The following is a 15875-nucleotide window of genomic DNA, read 5'->3' on the forward strand; positions in this document are numbered from 1 at the left end:
CGATTGTTTCACAGCTGTACTGCCCTCTGGGGTTCTGTGCCTTGGGGAGAGCCAATAGCTGCAGAGGTCCCCATACTGAACTCTGTCCCCACATTTTCCACAGGATGAGTTCATCCGGGAAGATATCTCTATGCTGAGGATGACCTGGGAAGCAAGAGAGCGTCTTCTACTACAATTCGGTTTCCGCCCTGATCCATATGCAGCTTGGTTCCGATGTGAGTAGGAATCTGTGTTTGCTACACTGACTTGCAGTGCCTGTTGCAGGCACCAAACATTACTGGTGGCTTTCAGCCTCAAATTAATCCCTCGAGCCATCCCTAATCCTTGCAGCCCTGCCACTAGGCCCCTCTAATAGCCCTGCTCTCTGGTTGTTCAAATTCAGCCTCCAGGTGTTGAACCTCCGAGTTCCATGCCTGAGTGAATCTTTCACCCTTTACTTCACAAATGCTATGGAGGTACAGCACACGGATATTACCGTGAGGATGGCGTCATTGGCCAGGTCCAGTTTCCCATACAGACAGCCCTGACAGCCCTTTAAACGGGCAAAAGCATTCTCCAGTCATTCTGCACCTACTCAGTCTTGAACCGCTCCTTGCTGCTGTCAAGGCTCCCAGTGTAGAGTTTCATGAGCCATGGCACTAAAGGGTAAGTGGGGTCTCCAAGGATCACAATGGACGTTTCGACTTCTCCTGTGGTGATCTTCTGGTCTGGGAAGAAAGTCCTGGCTTGCAGCTTCCTGAACAGGCCTGAGTTGTGAGAGATGCGTATGTCAGTACCTTTCCAGGCCACGCTGCGTTAATGTCAATGAAACACCCACAGTGATCCACAAGTGCCTGGAGAACCATAGAGAAATACCCCTTCTGATTAACGTCTTCAGAGGTTAGGTACCAGAATTGGAATATGCATCCCATCTATCGCCCCTCTGTAGTTAGGGAAACCCATTTGTGCAAAGCAAGCCACAATATCATGCATGTTACCCAGAGTCATGATTCTTCTGAGCATGATGCGATTAATTGCCCTGCAAACTTGCATCAACACGATTCCAACGGTTGACTTCCCCACTCCAAACTGGTTAGCAACCAATTGGTAGCTGTCTGGAGTTGCCAGCTTCCAGATTGTAATAGCCACCTGCTTCTCCACCGGCAGGGCAACTCTCAATCTCATGTCCTTGCGCTGCAGGGTGGGGGCAAGCTCAGCACACAGTCCCATGAAAGTGGCTTTTCTCATCCAAAAGTTCTGCAGCCACTGCTAATCATCCCAGATTTGCATGACGATGTGATCCCACCACTCAATGCTTATTTCCCCAAGCTAAAGCAGTGTTCCATGGTAGTGAGCATGTCCGTGAATGCCACAAGCCATCTCCTGTCATATGCATTATGCGAGATGACGATGATGTCAACAGACTCTTCACTGTCAGTTTGTAGCTTAAGAAGTAACTTGACTGCCAAACGTGACGTGCTGGCAAGACTCATCAGCATATTCCTCAGCACTTCGGGGTCCATTCCCGCAGACCGAAAGGGAAGACAGAGCACGCAGTACAAAAAACGTTGAAAGATGGCGCCAAATGTGGACGAAAGAACAGGTATTGCTGGGATGCAAACCAATGCATCACAGGGCTTTGGGACAGGACCCAGAATGCCCCGGACATCCCTCCCCCTTCCCACAAGCCACAGTGCCAGAATGGGAAGAGATCCCACAGAGCACAGCTGCCGATTATGCACAGCTCCCAATGCTGCTGTAAATGCTGCAAATGTGACCACACCCATGCACTTGCAGCTGACAGTGTGAACACACTGCAGCACTTTCCCTACTGTGCTCTCCGAGGGCTGGTTTAACTCACAGCCCTCTACATCTGCAAGTATAGCCAGGCCCTTACATATTTTTCCAGTAATGGTGCAGCTGTGCCATTGCCACTAATGGTGGGAGCAGTAGTGAAGGTAGGGCCCAGGCAGTTTTTAATCACATCAGACATCTAGTCCTGCTCAGCACAGGATTTCTTGGCATGATGGTGAACTCCTGAGCCCTGTCCCTACTGCAGCACCCCCCACCGATAGCAATGGTATAGTTGCACTTTGCTGGAAAATGGGTGCAAGCTTTCAAAGTGTCGACTACATTCTAGTTTCTCTTACTAGCTTTGGCCTTCAACTAGGCACTGCAAAAGCAGAAATGTCTCCAGCAGGATTTATTAAATTGTGTGCAAAATTGTAGCTTAAACCCTGTTCCAGCAGCTCACCTTCCTCCCCATTCAAACGAGTGAAATCCTGTCCCCTGAACTGAGCTCAGGTAGTTGGGTTTGGTGCAGAGGGGTTCCATGGGGATAAGGGGAAAAGGAATTTGCCTCCCAGATTGCAAAGTGCCAGCAGAGCTGCCCCATTTCTGCTACAGTCTCTGCCATTCTTGGACCTGTATACTGGATCTACTAGTGCACCTCCCCCGCCCTTCCATCCAGCTTCTCTTCCACACCCAAAGCCATACGAATACACAGGGAGTCTCCAAGATTTGGGTTCTGTGGCATACAGAGGCCCATACCTGCTGTGGGAAATCCCCAAATTCTGCCCCACATGCAGCAGAGCTGCCCTGATTCTGCTTTTGCCTGAGGCCTGCCACAGGGGCAGGATTTGCCTTGAAAGAAATAAAGCCTCCTAATCCAGCCTCCATAATACAGAGACTTCAGAGTAGCCCCTAGCTTGATCACACACAGCAGAGAATCAGAGAACAAATAGGTGGCGTTCTGCAGCAGCATCTGAGCACTGTATTGGGACTGTGTATTTGTGGCTGGGCGAGAGGTAAGAATGTCTGATAAACTATTGATACTTACTGGAATCACAATTCTTAACAAGCCAAGCTATTGTTCGATTTAGAGTGACACATTGATGCTGAAACACCCTCACTACACACATACGCACGGATCTGGAGCGAACAAATGCTCAGAAGCAACTATCTATCACTACCAGGCTTGTTAGTCAAAGACAGGTCTGCGTGTGCTTGCCTCTCTCCAATTTGCATTTGGAATTTTGCTACGTAGATAGCTGTGCCCATAGCTACTCCATCTCCTCCATCTAATGCTTGCCATGTTGGCTTTGTAACAAAAGCGGGGGTTGGGTTCTGAGTGGTTCCACTCTATTCTACACATTCACAATTTTAGCGGAGAAAATATGGGCACATTTTCCCTAAGTGTCTGGCATCCATTAGCATTGCAGACAAATTTACTCACTATCATCTGTTAAATGTTCTGGAATATGACCAATGTTTTAGCAGTTAAATGCCCTTGCTGCTGATCAGGAAATGTGTTTTCAGTATCTGAGAGTGGATCTGGGTAAAATGTGTTTTTTCCTTAGCAGTGGAGAATGTATCCACAACCTACCTTGCCCTGCAATCTCATATGCGACAAGGAAAATCATATCCATGAATTATAATCAAGTTACATACGATTGAAAACGGCAGCTAGAAAAATCCAGTGTTGGCTGCAGAAAACCTAAACAAAACCATTGAAGAAGGTCAAAAATGGAGTCACCTGAAAGGTCCTGCAGCCAGGTGGGGTTATTGTCTGCAGTTCTTTCCTGCTGCTGAAAATGGATTTCAAAACTGCTTTTCCCTTTAGAGAAGGGCAGGTTTTCAGAGAAGGTGTTCTCCTAAGGGACAGCCATAATGATTTTTGTGAATAGATTCCAGTTGGGTCTGTGTTACATTTTTAGACCTGCATGGGAAAATGATTTTCTGTAATTAATGCATACTGTACACTTCGCTGTTTTTAAAATGGCAAACATTTTTGTAACGGCTGTGCCTTTTAGTGCCTGAGCTCACTGTTTGCAATGGGAAATCTGTAGGGGGGTGGGGAGGCGTCACGGGCCAGTGGAGACAGGCACTCCCCACTCTTCTTGTAGAAATTAGAGATCCTTGTACAGCAAGTCCCTGCATGCACAGCTTGATGTGGACCCATCAAGGCCCTGGCCAAGGAATGTGTCTTTTTGAAGATCTGTGTAAATTTACCAAGCTATCAAAATATTTTGTAATAGCAATAACAGGCCAAATTCTGCCCGATTCTCAGGTGGCTGTGCATTGGGAGTGGAGAGGAATTTCCAAGCAGTGTTCTTTGCCTGTGTAAGAACCAGGCAGAAGTGGAGCGCTACATATGTCCCAGAATAGGCCCAGAGGCCCAGCAGTGGAATGACTCACCAAGCTGGGCCTCCGTGACTATTCTGGGATGGCCATAGCACTCCAGCTGTGGTCCAGAAAATGCAAGGAAGACCTTTTTCTGCATAGGCACAAACATATGAATTGGGACTCAGACCACATGGACCAGCACAAAATGAGGGCTACTTCTGAAAGATGGGACCAGTCCAGGAGAACTGGCACCAGACTATTTCTGGAGTGAGTGGGAAATGAGACTTGTGGACAGAAAACTCCAGCCTGACATTTTCAACCCATACACTGGGGTTTGGAAGACGGTTGCACAGCTGACAATATTCTTTGACTCCCTCACATTCAATCCCTTTATTGGAGCAGGGCAAGGAAAACTGGAATCCCAAGAGATGCACTGTATTACTCTGCAGGTGTATATGTCACCTGGGTTTGCTATCACAGCTGGGTTGCAAGTTTGTGTATAATAAAGTAGAACCTGGAAAAAAAGTGTGTATAAGCACATCAGTTGTTTTTTTTTAAATCAAAAAAATATCAACTCATTTCAACCATTAACTTCCTCACCACGATGAACACAAAGTACCAGCCACACAGAGCAATTCAGAACCCATCCAAAGTATATAAATCCAATATCATTAAATCTCTCCTGAAATAATAAAGGTAAAACTAGGTGACCAGATAGCAAGTGTGAAAAACCGGGACAGGGGAGGGGGGGGACAGGGGGTAATAGGAGTCTATATAAGAAAAAGACACTAAAATCAGGACTGTCCCTATAAAATCAGGACATCTGGTCACCCTAGGTAAAAAAAAAAAAAAAAAACAATTCATCTCCCAGTTGCCAAACACCTCCCTGAAAGTGTGTGCATACAACATGTCTGACTTGGAGGCTGGGGTAATGTAAGTAATAAGCTCAGTTGCCACATCCTTTCTGTCCACCTGGGCAAAGGTTGCTGCATGTCCTGCTGCCTCCACACTCCTCTAGGCAAGAAGAGCCTCCCCCTTGCTTTCACACATTTATGCAGCAGACAGATACTAATAATGACTATGCTAGTCACTGCATTGTCATTGCAGGTCAACAGGCATCCCTTCTCTTGCTTTCAGTCTCCCCAAAGCACATTCCACCACCTACCTGTACCTGCTGACACTGAATTGGTGTCGCTCTGGATTTGTGTCAGCCGGGAATAGTTTTAGGAGCCCTGATAAAAGTCACCCAGACATATGGTTTCCATCAATAGATCCTGAATCCCTCAATGACCTCTGACACATTGACCGCCTTGCAACACGTTCTAGGTGGCCGAACACACCTCCACAATAGCACACTAGGGACCTCTCAGCCCCAGATTAGTGACTCACTGATAATCATCTGGGGTAGCCAGCTTTTACAGGACAATCACCAGTCATTTCCATGAAGGGCGTTTCATCCTGATGGTCTACTACTGCAATGCTTGGGCCAGCTCCCCACCAGGGTACAGGATAGTCAGTCTCCCCTCCCTTATTCTGAAGTTTTACAAGAACAGCTGTTCATCCCATGTCTCAAGAACAAGTCAGTCCAATGAATAAACATCCTCCTCAAGTACCACATGTAGCCAGCTACTTCAGATGTGCAGGTTCATAGCCAACCATTCCTGGTTTCTTTTTCTCTCAAACGTGACTAGAGCAACTAGGCCTGATTTTGCCTTCCCCCTAACAGGAGAAAAAGAAAACTAGTGATTATAATTGCAACGGTCTGCAGTAACAATTACATAGTTGCTAATATAAATTGCTCTCTCCTGAGTTTTACTTACAGACTGTGATCCCAAGGCAGAACAAGTTCAGCTGACAAAATACTGCAAGTCTAAAAAGAAGCATTCCCCTTTCAGCTCCATGGAAGAAGATTAGTGGAGTATGTGTCAGCATAACCCATGTTATGCTATACGCAGGGACATTATAGTGAACTATTCACACTTCCATATTTCCTGGAACATCTAGGTACTGTTGGGGCAGGATGGCTCAGGAAATTGGTAATGGGATACTGAGCCTTTCATCTCCACATTACCGACCAGGAATGGATTGGAACAAGTAATGAATGAACGTCATTACCATCTGATGACTGTTCAGTGACCTGTGTGAAATGAGCATCTGATCCGAGTCTAATTCAGAGTGGACATGGATCCAGATCATATAAATCACCATGACAACTGGCACCCTTGATGCAACACTCAGCAAAGAGGCCGTGGCATCTGACTGCTAGTGGTGATCCCTCCAGAACCTGCTATAATCAAGCCATTTTCAATCAATAGTCTTTCCTCATGCATGTGATTTTCAGTGTCGAAAATAATAGTTTTTTATAGAGTGGGAATTTCATTTTGTTATGGGAAAGCTAAGAATCTCACACGGTTTTCTATATAATTGGATCAAAGTAAATGTAAACGCTACACAGTTATATTATGACTGTCACTTCCTGTTAGGGTGGGCTCTACAACAGCTCTAGGAAATCCAGCTGGGAAGCAGTCTACTGATATCCCTGGGCCTAAGAGAATCTCAGCAAGAACACACGTAGGACTCTTAATTTGCCAAGCATCTTACTTTAAATGATTAGCTTAAACCTGCTGTACCTATCCCATTCCCACCAAGATTTTCAAAAATAGAAGACTGACATTAGGCTCCTAAATCCATATTTAGGCACCTAAATAAAAGCTCAATCCTGTTGCATGTGGTCAGATAATGGAGCCCACACATAGTCCCACTAAAGTCAATAAGAATCCATATGGGAATAGCAGTTTGAGAGCAGAAGTTGGGCCTACATTTTTCAAACAGTGTGGTCCAGCAGAAATCTTCAAACAAACTTGAAATGAATCAAAGGCCCCACTCCTGAAAACACTTAAGCATATGCTTAACTTTACACACAAGTAGTTGCATTGATTTGAAGAGTCAGGGAGCAGCTGCTTGGCTTGAATGGAAATACATAAAGTTATAAACACATCCATCAATGTTTGGAGCTCAAGTGACAAGGCCAGAGTGAATTCTTGCAGTACTGTTTATTGTTTTGGTGTTCCTAACACAGACCTCACAATGTAAGACTGTAAATGGCTTTTATGCAGTCACTTGTGATGTGAATATCTTTATTGATCGGAACACGTTAAAATACAGAACATGCAAACTGAGATCTCTACTGCCTTGCCAAAGATATAGGGTGAGATTTGCAAAGCTAATCAGGGGATTTGGCAGCTTTGAAGATTTCAGCCATAATTACCAAACACTTACGGCTTGTCTACACTTAAAACGCTATAGCAGCACAGCTGCGGCATTGTAATGCTCCAATGTAGACACTACCTACGCCAATGGGAGGGGCTCTCCTGTTGGCATAGGTAATCCACCTCCCCAAAAGGCAGTAACAAGGTCAATGGAAGAATTCTTATGATGACCTAGCACCGTCTACACAGGGACTTAAGTTGGCTTAAGTATGCCACTCAGAGGGCAAATTTTTCATACAGTTGACTGACTGTTAAACCAACCTAATTTTCTAGTGTAGACCAGGCTTTAGGCCTAGTCTACGTTTAACATTTTTACTACTATATCGATGTCCGTTGGGCGTGTGATATTTTACGAAAATAATTGTAGCAGAACAACCCATAGTGTGGATGCAGTTATCTTGGCATAAAGATGCTTCATGCCAGGATCACTTATTCCCCTTCCCATACTGGAACAGCTATACAATATAAAGTACCTTTATACTGGTATAACTGCACCCACACTATGGGGGCTGCACTGCTATAACTAGAGCAGAATAGGTCTTCCCCTAAGTTCCGCTGTGACATACCAGGGTACAATCCAGACTAATGGGAGACTGTGTTACCAATGCCCTGTAACCCGGGATGCCCTTTACAATGCCTTGCTGCTGTAGTCACCAACCTGGACTGCTCACAAACAGCCTCCAGCATGTAAGTCAGTCCCAGCTATGTCTGCGTGTGAGCTGTAGCCAGTCAGCCACACCTTGGTTCTCACCAGCCTTGGTTATAGTGCAGAGTGACCCCCAACACAGCCCCAGTCCTGGATCTTCCCCCAGAAATGTATGTCCTGTACTGCCCAGCCTCTCCTGGACAGTCCAAATCTGTTAAGTCCATTATTTCTTTCAGGAAATAATATGCCATCTTATTATTTTAAATTGTTATCCAGAAACTTCAACTTAAACACAGTAGATTAGATAAAACAATAAAACAAGTTTATTAACTACCAAGAGATAAATTTTGAGTGAGTACAAGTGTAACCCTTCTGCCCATCAGAGTTGGCAGCAACAAGGGCTGGGTTCAGTATCTAGGGGGTTCCTTTTCAATAACACAACACAAAACCATCTCGAGCCCCCACCCAATGACCTGGGACAATTACATACCACCCTCCTGGGTGCCTCTAAGAGGCAATACTTCCCCACTCGCAAGCACAGAGTCTGGGTGTAGCAAAAGGCTTTTAATAAAGGAGAGAAACAATGCGGCATTATGTTGGGGAAACACCACAAACAGGATTCATAACACAAACCATGAGCAAAAGACCCACCCCCAAGTAAGTTTGGTAGTGTCCTTTTCCCCTCAGGGCCTTAAGTCCAGCAACCCAACAGTCACCCCACCCACAGTTTCCATCCTTGGTCAGTGCAGCCACAGAGTTTAAAAGTTCATCTGCAGAGTTTACCTCCCAGCCTGGGTGCAAGGGTGGGGGGGAGGTATGGGGGCACCTTACACATGCAGCTGCTCAGGTTGATGTCCAATTGCTACACCTCTCCTTGCGGTTCTGCTGCAGTTTTCACCACCAGCCATCCTGTTAGCTGCTCATCAACATGTCTTCACCCCCCCACCATGGCTGTTAGTAATTTCATCTCTTAGCAGGGGAACCTCACTGCTGGTACACTCAGAACCACTAGCCCAAAGCAGGTTTAATACTTAAACCTAGATATCGGTGATTTCAGCTCTACAGCATGTAACAAGACTCCTAATACAGTCAAAATTAGCCCTGTTATTACACAGTGGAGAGAAGCAGTCAAAGTAGGATTTAGGGCCCTCAGCCAGCACCCACACTACCAAGTACAAATACCTATTCTCCAACCTCTCTCAATTTACTGGGCTTTGGAACCCATGTCCCTTGCCTAGCGAGTGCTGCTTAGTTGAGAGCGAGTCCCTCAGTCATAAAATGCCAAGTACAGTTTTTGATTCACATAACCAGGATAACAACATTTTATTACTCCTGCCCCAATAACAAAGAGACTAGGGATCCCACAGCAGCCAAAGTGACCATTTGGGCAAGCAGTCCCATCATGCTAGGCAGGGTGGGTGTGCCCATGCAAACAAGATTAGCCCCAGAAGTCCTTTTCCACAGCTCACCACCAGATTCATAGATACTAAGGTCAGAAGGGACCATCATGATCATCCAGTCCGACCTCCTGCACAATGCAGGCCACAGAATCTCACCCACCCACTCCTGCGAAAAACCTCTCACCTGTGTCTGAGCTATTGAAGTCCTCAAATCGTAGTTTAAAGACTTCAAGGATCAGAGAATCCTCCAGCAAGTGACCCATGCCCCCTGCTACAGAGGAAGGGGAAAAACCTCCAGGGCCTCTTCCAATCTGCCCTGGAGGAAAATTCCTTCCCGACCCCAAATATGGCGATCAGCTAAACCCTGAGCATATGGGAAAGATTCACCAGCCAGATACTACAGAAAATTCTTTCCTGGGTAACTCAGATCCCACCCCGTCTAACATCCCATCACAGGCCATTAGGACTATTTACCATGAATATTTAAAGATCAATTAATTACCAAAATCATGTTATCCCATCATACCATCTCCTCCATAAACTTATTGAGTTTAATCTTAAAAGCCAGATAGATCTTTTGCCCCCACTGCTTCCCTTGGAAGGTTATTCCAAAACTTCACTCCTCTGATGGTTAGAAACCTTCATCTAATTTCAAGTCTAAACTTCCCGATGACCAGTTTATATCCATTTGTTCTTGTATCCACATTGGTACTGAGCTTAAATAATTCCTCTCCCTCCCTGGTATTTATCCCTCTGATATATTTATAGAGAGCAATTATATCTCCTCAACCTTCTTTTAGTTAGGCTAAACAAGGCAAGCTTCTTGAGTCTCCTTTCGTAAGACAAGTTTTCCATTCCTTGGATCATCCTAGTAGCCCTTCTCTGTACCTGTTCCAGTTTGAATTCATCCTTCTTAAACATGGGAGACCAGAACTGCACACAGTATTCTGCCTAACTTAACAAACTTTATTAGATTCAAGCAAAGTTTTTCACCACATGCTCCAGAAGATTATGGACCAAACTCTAAGGTCAGGACTCTTCCTCCAGAGTCCAATAGCTGTTTCCTTTGTCTTTTTAGGTTCAGAGAACACAATGGGCAGGGAGTGCAGAAAGGGTAGCTTGGTATGTCTGCCCTTTCTTTTTATATTCCTGCCCCCCTTTGAGAAGTATTTCCAGCTGGGAACAAGGCAACAGCCAGTTGGTGTGGAAGGAACTCCATGCTGTTTCTTTGCCAAGATGTAGAATTTTGCCCCAACCCTCTTTCCTGCCAAAGAATGGCCACTTAGCAGGTAATGAAGTGAGCTGTAGCTCATGAAAGTTTATGCTCAAATAAATTTGTTAGTCTCTAAGGTGCCACAAGTACTCCTTTTCTTTTTGCAAATACAGACTAACATGGCTGCTACTCTGAAACTTAGCGGGTAATAGTCCATCAGCCTTGTTTACACCTGGCTGAGGCATCACTTGCCCTTTTATTAGAGCATAAGCTTTCGTGAGCTACAGCTCACTTCATCGGATGCATTTGGTGGAAAAAACAGAGGAGAGATTTATATACACACACACAGAGAACATGAAACAATGGGTTTATCATACACACTGTAAGGAGAGTGATCACTTAAGATAAGCCATCACCAACAGCAGGGGGGGGAAGGAGGAAAACCTTTCATGGTGACAAGCAGGTAGGCTAATTCCAGCAGTTAACAAGAATATCAGAGGAACAGTGGGGGGTGGGGTGGGAGGGAGAAATACCATGGGGAAATAGTTTTACTTTGTGTAATGACTCATCCATTCCCAGTCTCTATTCAAGCCTAAGTTAATTGTATCCAGTTTGCAAATTAATTCCAATTCAGCAGTCTCTCGTTGGAGTCTGTTTTTGAAGCTTTTTTGTTGAAGTATAGCCACTCTTAGGTCTGTGATCGAGTGACCAGAGAGATTGAAGTGTTCTCCAACTGGTTTTTGAATGTTCCTAATGCCCCTACTCTACTTGCGCTACATTGATGACATCTTCATCATCTGGACCCATGGAAAAGAAGCTCTTGAGGAATTCCACCATGATTTCAACAATTTCCATCCCACCATCAACCTCAGCCTGGACCAGTCCACACAAGAGATCCACTTCCTGGACACTACGGTGCTAATAAGCGATGGTCACATAAACACCACCCTATATCGGAAACCTACTGACCGCTATTCCTACCTACATGCCTCTAGCTTTCATCCAGATCATACCACTCGATCCATTGTCTACAGCCAAGCGCTACGATATAACCGCATTTGCTCCAACCCCTCAGACAGAGACAAACACCTACAAGATCTCTATCATGCATTCCTACAACTACAGTACCCACCTGCTGAAGTGAAGAAACAGATTGACAGAGCCAGAAGAGTACCCAGAAGTCACCTACTACAGGACAGGCCCAACAAAGAAAACAACAGAACGCCACTAGCCATCACCTTCAGCCCCCAACTAAAACCCCTCCAACGCATCATCAAGGATCTACAACCTATCCTGAAGGACGAGCCATCGCTCTCTCAGATCTTGGGAGACAGACCAGTCCTTGCTTACAGACAGCCCCCCAATCTGAAGCAAATACTCACCAGCAACCACACACCACACAACAGAACCACTAACCCAGGAACCTATCCTTGCAACAAAGCCCGTTGCCAACTCTGTCCACATATCTATTCAGGGGATACCATCATAGGGCCTAATCACATCAGCCACACTATCAGAGGCTCGTTCACCTGCGCATCTACCAATGTGATATATGCCATCATGTGCCAGCAATGCCCCTCTGCCATGTACATTGGCCAAACTGGACAGTCTCTACGTAAAAGAATGAATGGACACAAATCAGACGTCAAGAATTATAACATTCAAAAACCAGTTGGAGAACACTTCAATCTCTCTGGTCACTCGATCATAGACCTAAGAGTGGCTATACTTCAACAAAAAAGCTTCAAAAACAGACTCCAACGAGAGACTGCTGAATTGGAATTAATTTGCAAACTGGATACAATTAACTTAGGCTTGAATAGAGACTGGGAATGGATGAGTCATTACACAAAGTAAAACTATTTCCCCATGGTATTTCTCCCTCCCACCCCACCCCCCACTGTTCCTCTGATATTCTTGTTAACTGCTGAATTAGCCTACCTGCTTGTCACCATGAAAGGTTTTCCTCCTTCCCCCCCCTGCTGTTGGTGATGGCTTATCTTAAGTGATCACTCTCCTTACAGTGTGTATGATAAACCCATTGTTTCATGTTCTCTGTGTGTGTGTATATAAATCTCTCCTCTGTTTTTTCCACCAAATGCATCCGATGAAGTGAGCTGTAGCTCACGAAAGCTTATGCTCTAATAAATTTGTTAGTCTCCAAGGTGCCACAAGTACTCCTTTTCTTTTTGCGAATACAGACTAACACGGCTGCTACTCTGAAACACTTGCCCTTTGTCTCTGAGAAACTGGTTTGGCTACTCCCCAGATTTATCTAGAAAACATACATCTAGCCCTGATTTCATCTTCTGTTTATAACTTCACTTATAATGCTGCTATGTGCATTTTCCATGATATTATTGATCAGCAAATCATGAGTTTTTAAATACCTTACAAGACATACCTTGTACAGACATTATTACAACAGTGCATAGAGGGTGAGCACAAGGGTGAATTCTGTCACATTCACCCTTAGCTGCTGGAAAAGTCTATCAACAGAAGTAAGGAGCCTTTGGAAAAGTGCTACCAACCAGGGGTGAGCAGAAAGCAGAACAGTTTGTATTTCAAGCTGTCCATCAAGAAATAAAATCTTCTTTTGGGGGAAGTACTTGACACACCAAACAGGAGCTGGTTTCTCCCTGCTGGTTACAGCCACCTTGAACTTGTTATGACACTTAGTAGTTTATCTCTCTCTAATCACTTTTCTTACTATTTTTCTTGGAAAATAAAGCTAAATGACATTTTAAAGACTAATGGCATCAGACTTTGCTTTTTTAATTGTACCTGTTGCTGCTTAATGACGAAATATCTAAACCACTTTTGATAAACTGGGCTAGTTGCACTGATTTCTGTTGTTTTCTTTATGATCTGCAAAATGACTCACAGGTCATTTAAATCCTGACAAAATGTGTGTTAGGTTTCCTAGCTCAGCAGGAGCTGGCTATGGAAGGTACAGTTACATAGGTGCTTCCTCCCGTAGGTTCCATGAGCTCCCAGAACTCTGCACTTGTGCATCCTGACCTTCATTTAGAAGAGAAAATATATCCTTTTTAGATGCTGATTACCTGTGCTTCCACTCTACTCCTTCTTCTCTAAAATACATGGTGTGAACCCACCCTCTCTGGAAGATTGCTAAATTAGGATGTCAATAAGGACTCCACTGAGCATGCCTAAAAAGTAAACTAAAAGATTTCAAAAGTAAATGATGAGGCTGGAAGAGGTGGGGGGGAATCCCTGAAGGCTGACTGGCACCAAACCAGCTGTTAATCTGCAGAAAATGCATTAAAAGACAGTAGGACAAATTCTGGTCCTGGCTGCATTGGTGCTGCCTCCTGGGCTTTGGTGAAGTCCCACTGATATAATTGAGAGTAGAAGCTGCAGTGACTCTTGCAAACATTTTTAAAATGATAAGAGGTGAGTGGAGTGCTGATCTGTTCACTGAAAGAAAGGAGAATCCAGCTGGGCTGAGAATCACAGAATGAAACGCAAAAAACAGTTTGAATGGACAGACAACAGCAAAGGAACATTTAGCTTTCAGCTCCTAGTAGGTCATGTTGGGGGGAGGGGGTGATGGTCAATTTAGGTGCGTCTTCCTCAGGCAGAAACGTGGGAGGGAGAGAATGTAAGAAGCCTTTTTAGCATAAGGCTTTACCTTTGTCCATTCTCCGGGGTGGAGCTGCTTCTGGAACAAATTAAAATTGTCTTGCGACTCATGGAAGGTGACAAGGTGTTCCTGTTTCTTTGCTAACTTTAGAATCTTTGCCTTTCTTTAGCTTGTAAAAGTTTGTTTTACCTTACTGAGTAGTTTATATTCTTCTCATACAAGACAATTTTGCATTTTACTTTACATAGATTAAAAACAGGAAAATGTATTTTTTAAAAATCCCATTCCTCACACTAGTGAAGAAAGGACAAAACCCAGTTCAATACCTATTGTAAGAAACATGGTCAACCCCTGATACAGCCAGGCTGTAATTCACCACCAGTACAGCTCAAAAAATAGTAGCAATAGTGGCAGCTGAGCTGTATTGTTGATGGAGCTCGGGCAACTTGTCATTGTGTTGTTTAGTCCTGCTTGGAACAAGGTTAGGTGACACAATTGTAATAACACCTGCACTTTTTACACTACAGCATCCATCATCTCTACTACTCTTAGTGAATTATGGGTCCTGATTTTCCTAGTGTAGACAAGGCCCATAGAATTTTCCTATGCTTGGCTACAACAGATTTCAACTCAGTTGGCTCTGTCTACAGCTGGATGACTTTTTCCAACGCCATTTGGGTGGTGGTGAAGAAAATTGTGTCTGACCCTTGATGTCAAATGTGGGTCCACTTCCTAGAATAGGCCCTATAGGTTGGGGGAAAGGAAATCACAGTCATCTCATGTTATGAGCTCAAAATAGAGGTAAGGAGGGTCAGACCTGATGAATGAATGAAACAGGGAATTATAGATTTATGGAGAGCCAGCTGAGGGGATATGTGTGCAGAGAAGGAAAGAAATTTGTTCAGGATAACATATTTGCTGAAATGAGTGATCTGAGTGTCTTCAATACAACTTCCCTGTTTTGTCAACTAACTTTTTCTGAACAATAATTGCTCCACAGCTAGATTTCCAGACAAAATGCCCATGTGACTTGAGATAGACATAGAGAAAGAATGTGAGTAATGAGGAGATGAGTGCTGTGACCTTGTCTCTGCGGCTGTGCATATGCTTGTGTGAGTCACCCCCTGCTAAAGACTAGCCTGTTCATTGTCATAATCTCAAGATTAGAGACAGACACCACTTCCCTAAAACATAAGCTGCAGGGGAATTTTGCAAGGAATACTGGGGATGCTGTTATTTTTGGCCTACATGTACACGTCTGTGTCTTGAGTGTTGAATAATCGTGCTTCAACTTAGGATGCGTGGCTTATATTTTGTGGGATATTTAATTGCCTGACCCTATAGCCCAGGGCTGCAGCTTTCCCTGCACCTCCCAACTGTTTGCTGCTGCCTCTCCCCATGGCTGGCTGTAGCTCCCAGCTTTCCAGCTCCAGCAGCTGCTGTGCAGGGAGGGGACCCTGCAGCACCATGTAACCGACCAAGGCCTGCAAACCCTGGCCAAAATCCAGGGGGTGGGGGACACGTGACTCTACATGCCCCCCCCTCCACGTCGTCTCTGGCTTCTGCCCAGCGGGGATGAGGGTCTCGGGGCTCCAGCCCCATGGGGTGTACCCGCTGGAGCTCAGGGTGGTGAGGGAAG

The 15875-nt window shown here is 44.8% G+C and overlaps 1 long non-coding RNA gene across 1 annotated transcript; it reads left to right on the top strand.

The window, feature by feature from the left end:
* The first annotated feature begins 13877 nt into the window (after window positions 1-13877).
* Window positions 13878-15473, top strand: LOC122455614. The gene is made up of 3 exons (XR_006273936.1): window positions 13878-14046; window positions 14887-15037; window positions 15237-15473. It is a non-coding gene; the product is annotated as an uncharacterized LOC122455614 (long non-coding RNA).
* The last annotated feature ends 402 nt before the right edge of the window (window positions 15474-15875 follow it).

The sequence above is a fragment of the Dermochelys coriacea genome, chromosome 8, assembly GCF_009764565.3.
Source record: "Dermochelys coriacea isolate rDerCor1 chromosome 8, rDerCor1.pri.v4, whole genome shotgun sequence".
In the NCBI taxonomy this organism is placed as follows: Eukaryota; Metazoa; Chordata; order Testudines; family Dermochelyidae; genus Dermochelys; species Dermochelys coriacea.